Source organism: Mercenaria mercenaria, chromosome 5, assembly GCF_021730395.1.
Source record: "Mercenaria mercenaria strain notata chromosome 5, MADL_Memer_1, whole genome shotgun sequence".
In the NCBI taxonomy this organism is placed as follows: domain Eukaryota; kingdom Metazoa; phylum Mollusca; class Bivalvia; order Venerida; family Veneridae; genus Mercenaria; species Mercenaria mercenaria.
Window position 1 is genome coordinate 73,554,478 of NC_069365.1, and position 8,233 is coordinate 73,562,710.

The following is an 8,233-nucleotide window of genomic DNA, read 5'->3' on the forward strand; positions in this document are numbered from 1 at the left end:
GTTTTTGCATTTTGGTGTACTTACCGAAAAAGCTCATTTTGGCTCTACAGTATCAATACAATACAATACAATACAAATTTTATTTACTGTCGGTATGGCATAACAAATCAACATTAGCTATGAATAGCTATTGACCGACTTATTTAACAAATATATAACAATTGATACACAATTTTAGTATGAGTAAAAGCATTTGCACACATATTATTAAAACAACATAATGTAATAGCACATTTACGTATAAAAAGAAAAACCGAGGTACTGGTGCTAATCTTGACCGTAGCCTAAAAATGCCTTAAGATAAACATGGGATAAAAAACTGAAGATGAAAAACAGCACAAGTGTGTCTAATTTAAGAAAGTACTGAAACACCTATCAACTTGAATTAGATTCAAGGTGACCTGATTAGCACCAGCATCTCGATAGTTGCAGCAAACATTACGTTATATAGCGTGCACACAATCATAACGCATACCACAAGTAATGCAGGTACAACAAGCAAAGAAGCAAGGAAAATCCTGTAATAAAATACAATTAGAAATACTATACATAGATAAAAGCAAGCGCAACAAAATAAAAATCAGCAAAAGCAAGATGAAAATAAGCATATAGCAGAGGTTAACTCAAAACAGCACATGAAGAGCATCTGCAACTCTGTCCGCTCCAGGCATTGACCAGACTCCGCAACTGGCTCAGGTTTGTTTCCTCACGGAAGTGCTGAGGGAGTGAGTCCCAAAGTCTGGGCGCTGCTGAGCGGAAAGAGTTCAGGCCATACCCTGTGGTTCTAACTTGCGGAACCTCTGCAGTGTTGTTGTACCTAAAAGAATATGAATTATTTTTACTGTAATCAGTTCATGAAGATAAACTGGAGCATGTTTGTTAATAATTTTAAATGTTTCTAAGGCAATAGTTCTTAATCTTCTAATTTTTAAAGTTGGTAGGTGGGATTTGGTTAAGAGTGATGGATAGCTTGATGTATAATCATTGTAAATAAACCGTAAAGCTCTTTCTTGAATTTTTTCTATTTTATTTGTATTTACTTCGCCACAAAAATGCCAGGTTAAGGGGCAGAAGTTGAAATTTGACATTATGAAAGAGTAATGAATATTAAGTTTTCCTAACTTACAAAGATTTTTCCCAATACGATTTAGCACATTTAACTGTCTAGAAGCCTTTTTGCAAATATCTGATACATGAGTTTTGAAATTTAATCTAAAATCTATTGTAACTCCTAACAGTTTGACTTCCTCTTCACAAGTAATTGAAGTATCTTTTAAATATATGGAAAGGTTACTTTTGTTTGATTTTGGTCCTAAAGCTATTGCCTGAAACTTATCAGGATTTGCCTGCATTTTGTTGTCAGTAAACCATTGTATTAAAGAAAGACTGTCCTGTTCTAAAGAATTTTTTACTTCATTAATATTGTGATCCGAATGAGATAGTGTGATGTCATCTGCGTAATTATACAAGTTACTTTTCTTTACAAAATGGAATATATCATTAATGAAAATGTTGAATAAAACAGGCCCAAAGATAGAGCCCTGTGGCACTCCCTTGTGTATATGTTGAAAGCTGCTAGTAAAATGACACAATTTAATACATTGCTTTCTATTACTTAAATAATTTGTAATTAGCATTAATGCACTATCACTAACTCCATAATGTTTTAATTTAAGAATCAGCAGATCATGAGGAAGGCAATCAAAGGCCTTGGATAGATCCATCAAGACTGCTGCCACATATTTATTTTCATCGACTGCTTGTTTCTAATCTTCAATAAACCTTAATATTGTTGTCTGACACCCAAATAGATATCCATTTAAAAACAAAAACAAAATACTTCGTTCTCATTTCAAATAGAATGCAGTATGTTTCAGGTCAGAAGCAAAAACTATTCAAAATTACATAAACTTTTGCAAAAGAAAGTGCAATAAAATGACGAAAGGATCTAAATCCAAGCATATAAACCTTAATATTGTTGTCTGACACCCTAATAGATATCCATTTAAAAACAAAAACAAAAAACTTCGTTCTCATTTCAAATAGAATGCAGTATGTTTCAGGTCAGAAGCAAAAACTATTCAAAATTACATAAACTTTTGCAAAAGAATGTGCAATAAAATGACGAAAGGATCTAAATCCAAGCATATAAACAGACGGGCTTGTTCAGTCAAATGTCCATATCATTGCAAAACTGAATATTTCTTGATAATAAAATTTGCAAAAAGATCCTTTGGAAGCACAGAATGCAACCAAGCAAAATAATAGCAGACTCGGTTTAATAGAGTCTGTTCATGAGAGGTAATGGAAAATGCGAGTCCACATGGCTACGCCTCTCACGCCCCTAGCATGATGACGTCACATTGTGAAAAAATACTAGTGACCCGTTAGCATCTTACCCTAATTATCAAAACTATATGAAAGAATAAAAAGATACCAACTAAATGAACACTTTATTTCCATCTTCTATCCTTTCTTATCAGTATTTTGAACTTCTTTTGGCTGTCAGATCACTTTTTACGACATGTTTAAGTCTAAAATTTGGCAATAGATGCGAATAGACATATAGGTGCGATGCTGATGGATCTGTCAATGGCCTTTGACAGTCTGCCGCATAGTTTAATTATTCTAAATCTAAGAGCCTATGGTTCTGCAGATAAAGCCTGTAGATTTATACATTTGGTTATCTGTCAAATAAATATATAGCGAAGAATTACAAGAGCTCGTAGAACATGAAATGCCCCCTTGATGCATTCAGTAACTGCAAAAGGAACAAAAATTATTTGGTCACTATGACATTGACCTTTGACTTACTAATTTTAAAATCAATAGGGGTCATCTGCTGGTCATGATCTACCTCCCTATTAAGTTTCGTGATCCTAGGCCTAAGCATTCTCAAGTTATTATCCGGAAACCGTTTAACTGTTCCGGGTCACTGTGACCTTGACCTTTGATCTACTAATCCATCCCATAATCAATAGAGGTTATTTGTTGGTCATGACCAACTTTCCTATCAACTTTAATGATCCTAGACCCAAGCGTTCTTGAGTTATCATCCGGAAAACGATTGGTCTACGGACGGACCGACCGACATCAGTAAAACAGTATACCCTTCCTTCTTCGTAGAGGGGGTGGGGATGAGGGCATAAAAAATAAATAATGTTAAAAGTGACATTAAAGAAACACCAAAAGGATTCTTCTGAGGTCCTCTTATTTTAAATATCTTTATAAATAACATTTTTGTACATCGATCTACACCTCTGCAGATGACATTATACTTCCATTTAGTCCAAAAGGATTCATGACAAAAGCAAGGTATATTCTGGAAGCACGAGGAACCGCACATTCCGTGGGCGTACTGTTTATTTCGATATATAAATGAATGAGGAAGAACGTACCAATTTTTCGGGTGAATTGGGGAGAAATATATTCTTTCGAGGATCTCTCCAGGTCACGTGATCGTGATTATCTGCATTCGTTTGACATGGCCCGTTTTTTTTTTTTTTTTTTTTTTTTTTTTTTTTGTTTTTTTTTTTGTGTGTGTGTGTGTGTTTTCCTATTCTATTCTTTTTTCTATTCATTTTTTTGGGGTTTCTTTTTTATATTCTATTATTTTTTCTATTCATTCATTTCTTTATATTACGTTTATCTCTCTATCTCTCGCATTACCGCAAATTTGACATTTATATAAATGCTAAAGCAGTTAAAATTAGTTGCACAATAAAACAACAATGTTAATTTCAAGATAGATAAAAAATTTTAATACATTGAAAGGGAAGTAATAATATTCATATAAACCTGCATTTCAAATGGATTCCGGCTGAACGAGTATTTGTCATTTTAAATATTTGACAAATATTTAATAAAATAGCTCTTGTTTTCTTATGAATCCTCAGGCAAAGTATGTTTATTAAATTTATACACATGCTTAAAAAAGTCTATATTGGTTGGGCAACCAGGTCAGAATTTTTTTTTCTCAAAAATGAATCAAACTCAATATAATGTATCTTGTCCATTGTAAAATGGCATATATAAATTTTATTTTATTGAAGTATTGAATTATATTAATTGGAAAATAGCGTGCGAGAGTTACATGTACAGTTGCAAAAAAAAGTCACAGTTAAAGACATCCGTTCACAGTAGATAACGGTGGTTGTTAAATCATAATTGATTTGTATTGGTTTATTTTATTATTTGTATCAAATTAATATGAACGAAAAGATCGAAAGAAATAGAAAAATCTTGCTTGTGAATGAAATAAAAATTCTGTTAGAAAACATACTATGAACGGGTGTCAAAATATACATATGAACAGAATTACAAGTGTAAAACAAAATATACATGTTAAACAGGGTGATTGGTATCAAACAAAATATACATGATAAACAGAATGAGAGGTAGCAGACAAAATATACATATAAACAGAAAATATACAGAGTATCTGAGTCGGGCACACTGCATGTCGGCCCACGTGGGCAGGACTAGGTGTCCTATACCGACAGCATTATGTATGAAAGAAGCAGTTCACGTCGGCAGGACTTTGGGTCCTATACCGACGAAAATAGCGCTTCTTTGTTCGTTCATTTAACCCTCGTTTCCTTTGTCCCGGTTTTTTTGCGAGACCCTTGGCCTTATTTATAACGGTGAATTTGCCGTCTTTTGCTGTGACGTGCGTATTTCTGTGCCTCTTTTTCGTGTCCTTCAAGAAATTTACAAAGGCAGCATGCTTTTCATCACTTGCCTTACACCGCCACACAGAATCATGAATATGGTACTGTTTTTCGACTGGTGCAAGGACATAATTGCCCTGTCCATGTATTGCCGCCCTGTAATCTATATAATGTAACTGAACAATGCCATACAATTTCAGAACCAAATCTTTGGTATTTTGCGGCCTCCAATTGACGGATAATTTCATAATATTGTTAATGGATTCAACACTGTTTTTGGTCCAGTTCTTTTTGGACTCGTCTGTTCTTGTCGGCTGAAAAACAAATATCTCGATTCTGGGTTTTAATTTATCAGTGAAATAGGACTCCAGATTTGGATGATTTTCTCTCAATTTGGTCTGTAACTCATGAGTTTTCATTTCAAAATCCACAGTGCTGTTGCAGTCAGTAATCCCACCTGGTCCAAAAATTTCATTTATCAATTCCACCCTTTCATACTTGTCCATTCCTACTTTATTTTGAACGTTAAAGTTTATATTGTCCTTAATATGTTTGGTACAGAGAAGTCGCATTGCATTTGGAAACACATGGTCAATGGCTTTCGTCAAAGCTTTTTCGTCATCACTGCCAAACTCCATCTGATCCGACATTCGCATCTCAACATTATCAATGTCACAGTCGACCGCAGTTGCCACATGTTCTAGGAAGGACTTGGTTGAATATGTTGCATCTTTATGCACCAGCATAGGCCCGATGAAGACAGGATTTGTGTTTGTGTCCTTCCTCAATATTCTTTTGTTTTTGTACACAAGTGTAGTGACACAGAAGCTCCCAAGATTGAACGTTCTATCGATACCTATGGGTTCAGATTTCTCGCGAATTAAAAATTGGCGTAAATCCAACACTTGCTCTTGTGTGTAACATATTACTGACGGCACCTTGTCTTTGCTATGTATCACGGTCTGCACAAATGGATGCGTGTTTATCATACCCAGTACCTCTAGTATTTCGTCAGCAATGTTCTTTTTACTTGTGCGACCCTCTTCCTTCTTTGCTTTCTTCTTGGCGTTTTTTATTACTTGAAAATCACGCGGCGCAGTAGTAGAATCATCAAAATGCATTTCTTTAAAGATTTCTCTAGGCTTAATGTTTTCGGGTTTATTCCTGATTTTGACTAAAGTTTCTGGATTTGTTCGTACAAATGTCTTGCCTTTTTTTGGCATTACCATACGGCTGTGAATCAACCGGTTGTGTTCCAGTGTACTCATATAACGCGACATTGCCAAGACTGCTATCACTTTCAGATTGAAAAAATGTCAAGCGCTTTTGAAAGTTGGGATCGCGTTTCAACACAGTGTAATATCTGCGCATTATGACTATTGATTCCTGGCTTGGTCGAGGTTCAAGTGGTTGGAATATAGTTTTGCCTTTTGCGCGCCGTTTTATACAATATTTTAATTCTTTCAAGTTTACTTCTTTCGTTGAATCTCCATCACGCACAAATATGCTTTTTCTAGTATTTCCTTTATTAGAATCCCATACACCACAGTCATCGTAGTATTCGCATTTTTTGTTAGCGTCTATTCGTTTGATATTGTTTTCATTGTTAATCAACATGTAAGAGTTTGATTTGTTCCCTGGTGGAACCACAGATTGAACATCCTCGCGTTCTAGCAGTAATTTGAATGTTTCATCATATGAATGGGGTTTGTTTAACTGTTTAATTGAAGAGTCCTCATATGATGGGGAATGGCCAATGGCAGACATGTGACACTTTTCCATAATTGCTTTTGAATTTAGATCAATCTCAACAAAATCTGATGATATAACTGGTCTGCGGTATAGTTCAAATTCAGGTAAGATCTGATTTTCCCGTTTAGCAACAATCCTGAGAATTTCCTCCCCGTAGGGCAAAGCCTGAAATGTACATTGTTTGTACAATTTAACCTAATTTGCAATCTCAAGCTTTCCGAATAAACCATGTTAACTATGCAGTCTGATCGTGATCTGCAGTGTTTGCAATACAGGCGGTATCTATTTCATATTAACGCATTTTATGTGCAGATCATGACCAGACTGCATAGATGTACGTATTAATAAATTCATTTCTAAAAGTGGCCAATCAGGTGACCTTAATTCTATTTAATTTCTATAATGAATCCGGCAATCTTTTAATTTGGAATATATGGCTAAGTATGCCGATCATGTCTAGACTGCATAGATGTACGTATTAATTGACCTTAATTAATTTCTATAATGAATCGGTCCATCTTTTAATTTGGAATGAATGGCGGATTCATTGAATGCACGTGCTAGCTGGAACAACTGATACGTATTAGGCCTTCCTGGTGCTAGATAGATGTACATATTGATAAATTCGTTTTTAAAAGTGGCCAGTCAGTTGACCTTATTTTCTATAATGAATCGGTCCATCTTTTAATTTGGAATGAATTGCGAAATCATTGAATGCACGTGCTAGTCACGTGTTATGAAAAAATCAAACCGGAAAAGCGTGAAAATGCTCCGAATGTAAATCGGATGAAGTAGAAATATAGAAGAAGTGATATATTTGGACTCGTACCCAGGTGGGAAAAATCATATTGGACTCGCCTTATGATAAAATGAACGCTTAAATAACACTTACCTCAATCAGACGCAATAATCCTTGATGGTAGCTGTATTGTCCCTCGCCAACTTCTATTTGAAAACACTGATTGCATGTATATGGAAAGGTAGATTTTTCAAGAGTATCCATCTCTTCTGCACACAAGTTTTCACAACTAGCATGAAACCACTGTTTACACGATCCACAATATATGCTTTCTGTCAATGAATTTCTCCTACATGAACCACACGGCCAGAAATCTGTTTTACCAGAAGGTTTAATTTTGCGTTTAGGCATTTTGTAAGCAATTGCGTATATTTCATTGACAATAAAATAGCGCACTTTAACAAAATCTTTAATAATAAAGATGTAGTAAAAGGAAATCGTACAATATTTATACATGTACTATTTATTAGAAAAGTTTGTAACAACATCATGTTTACGTTACTCAAATGTGCAAATGAAATATAATTTACATGTAAATTCCTACGTTTTCAAAGACCCGCCGTCTTTAATCATGTTCAAATACCCGCTTCTAAAATGATGTTCTTTAATTAATTGCCTACAAACACATATTCATTAATTGATGTGTTTATTCCAGTTAAGATCTGAGGATATAGCGACCCCAAGTTACTTTGCAAGACTTGGTCATGGAGTGTATACTTTGATCTGAAAGGGTTTTTTGACCTTGTTATGTTCATAACTGTGCATTTTGAGGGGTTAAACTCCATGTCTCACTTACTTTCCCATAACTGTAACCTATTCAAGTCTTGCTGGAGGATGTTGTCTTTGGCAGAACTGTTTACAGTTAAATAGTCAGCAGTATCCAAATGTAAATGTGAAATAAGAAATTATATTGAAATCAAAAGCAGTAGTCCACTTTTTGATAATTTAATATTAAAGGGGACAAATTACAAAATTTCATAAAAAAATGTAAAACATACATTTTTGACAGGAT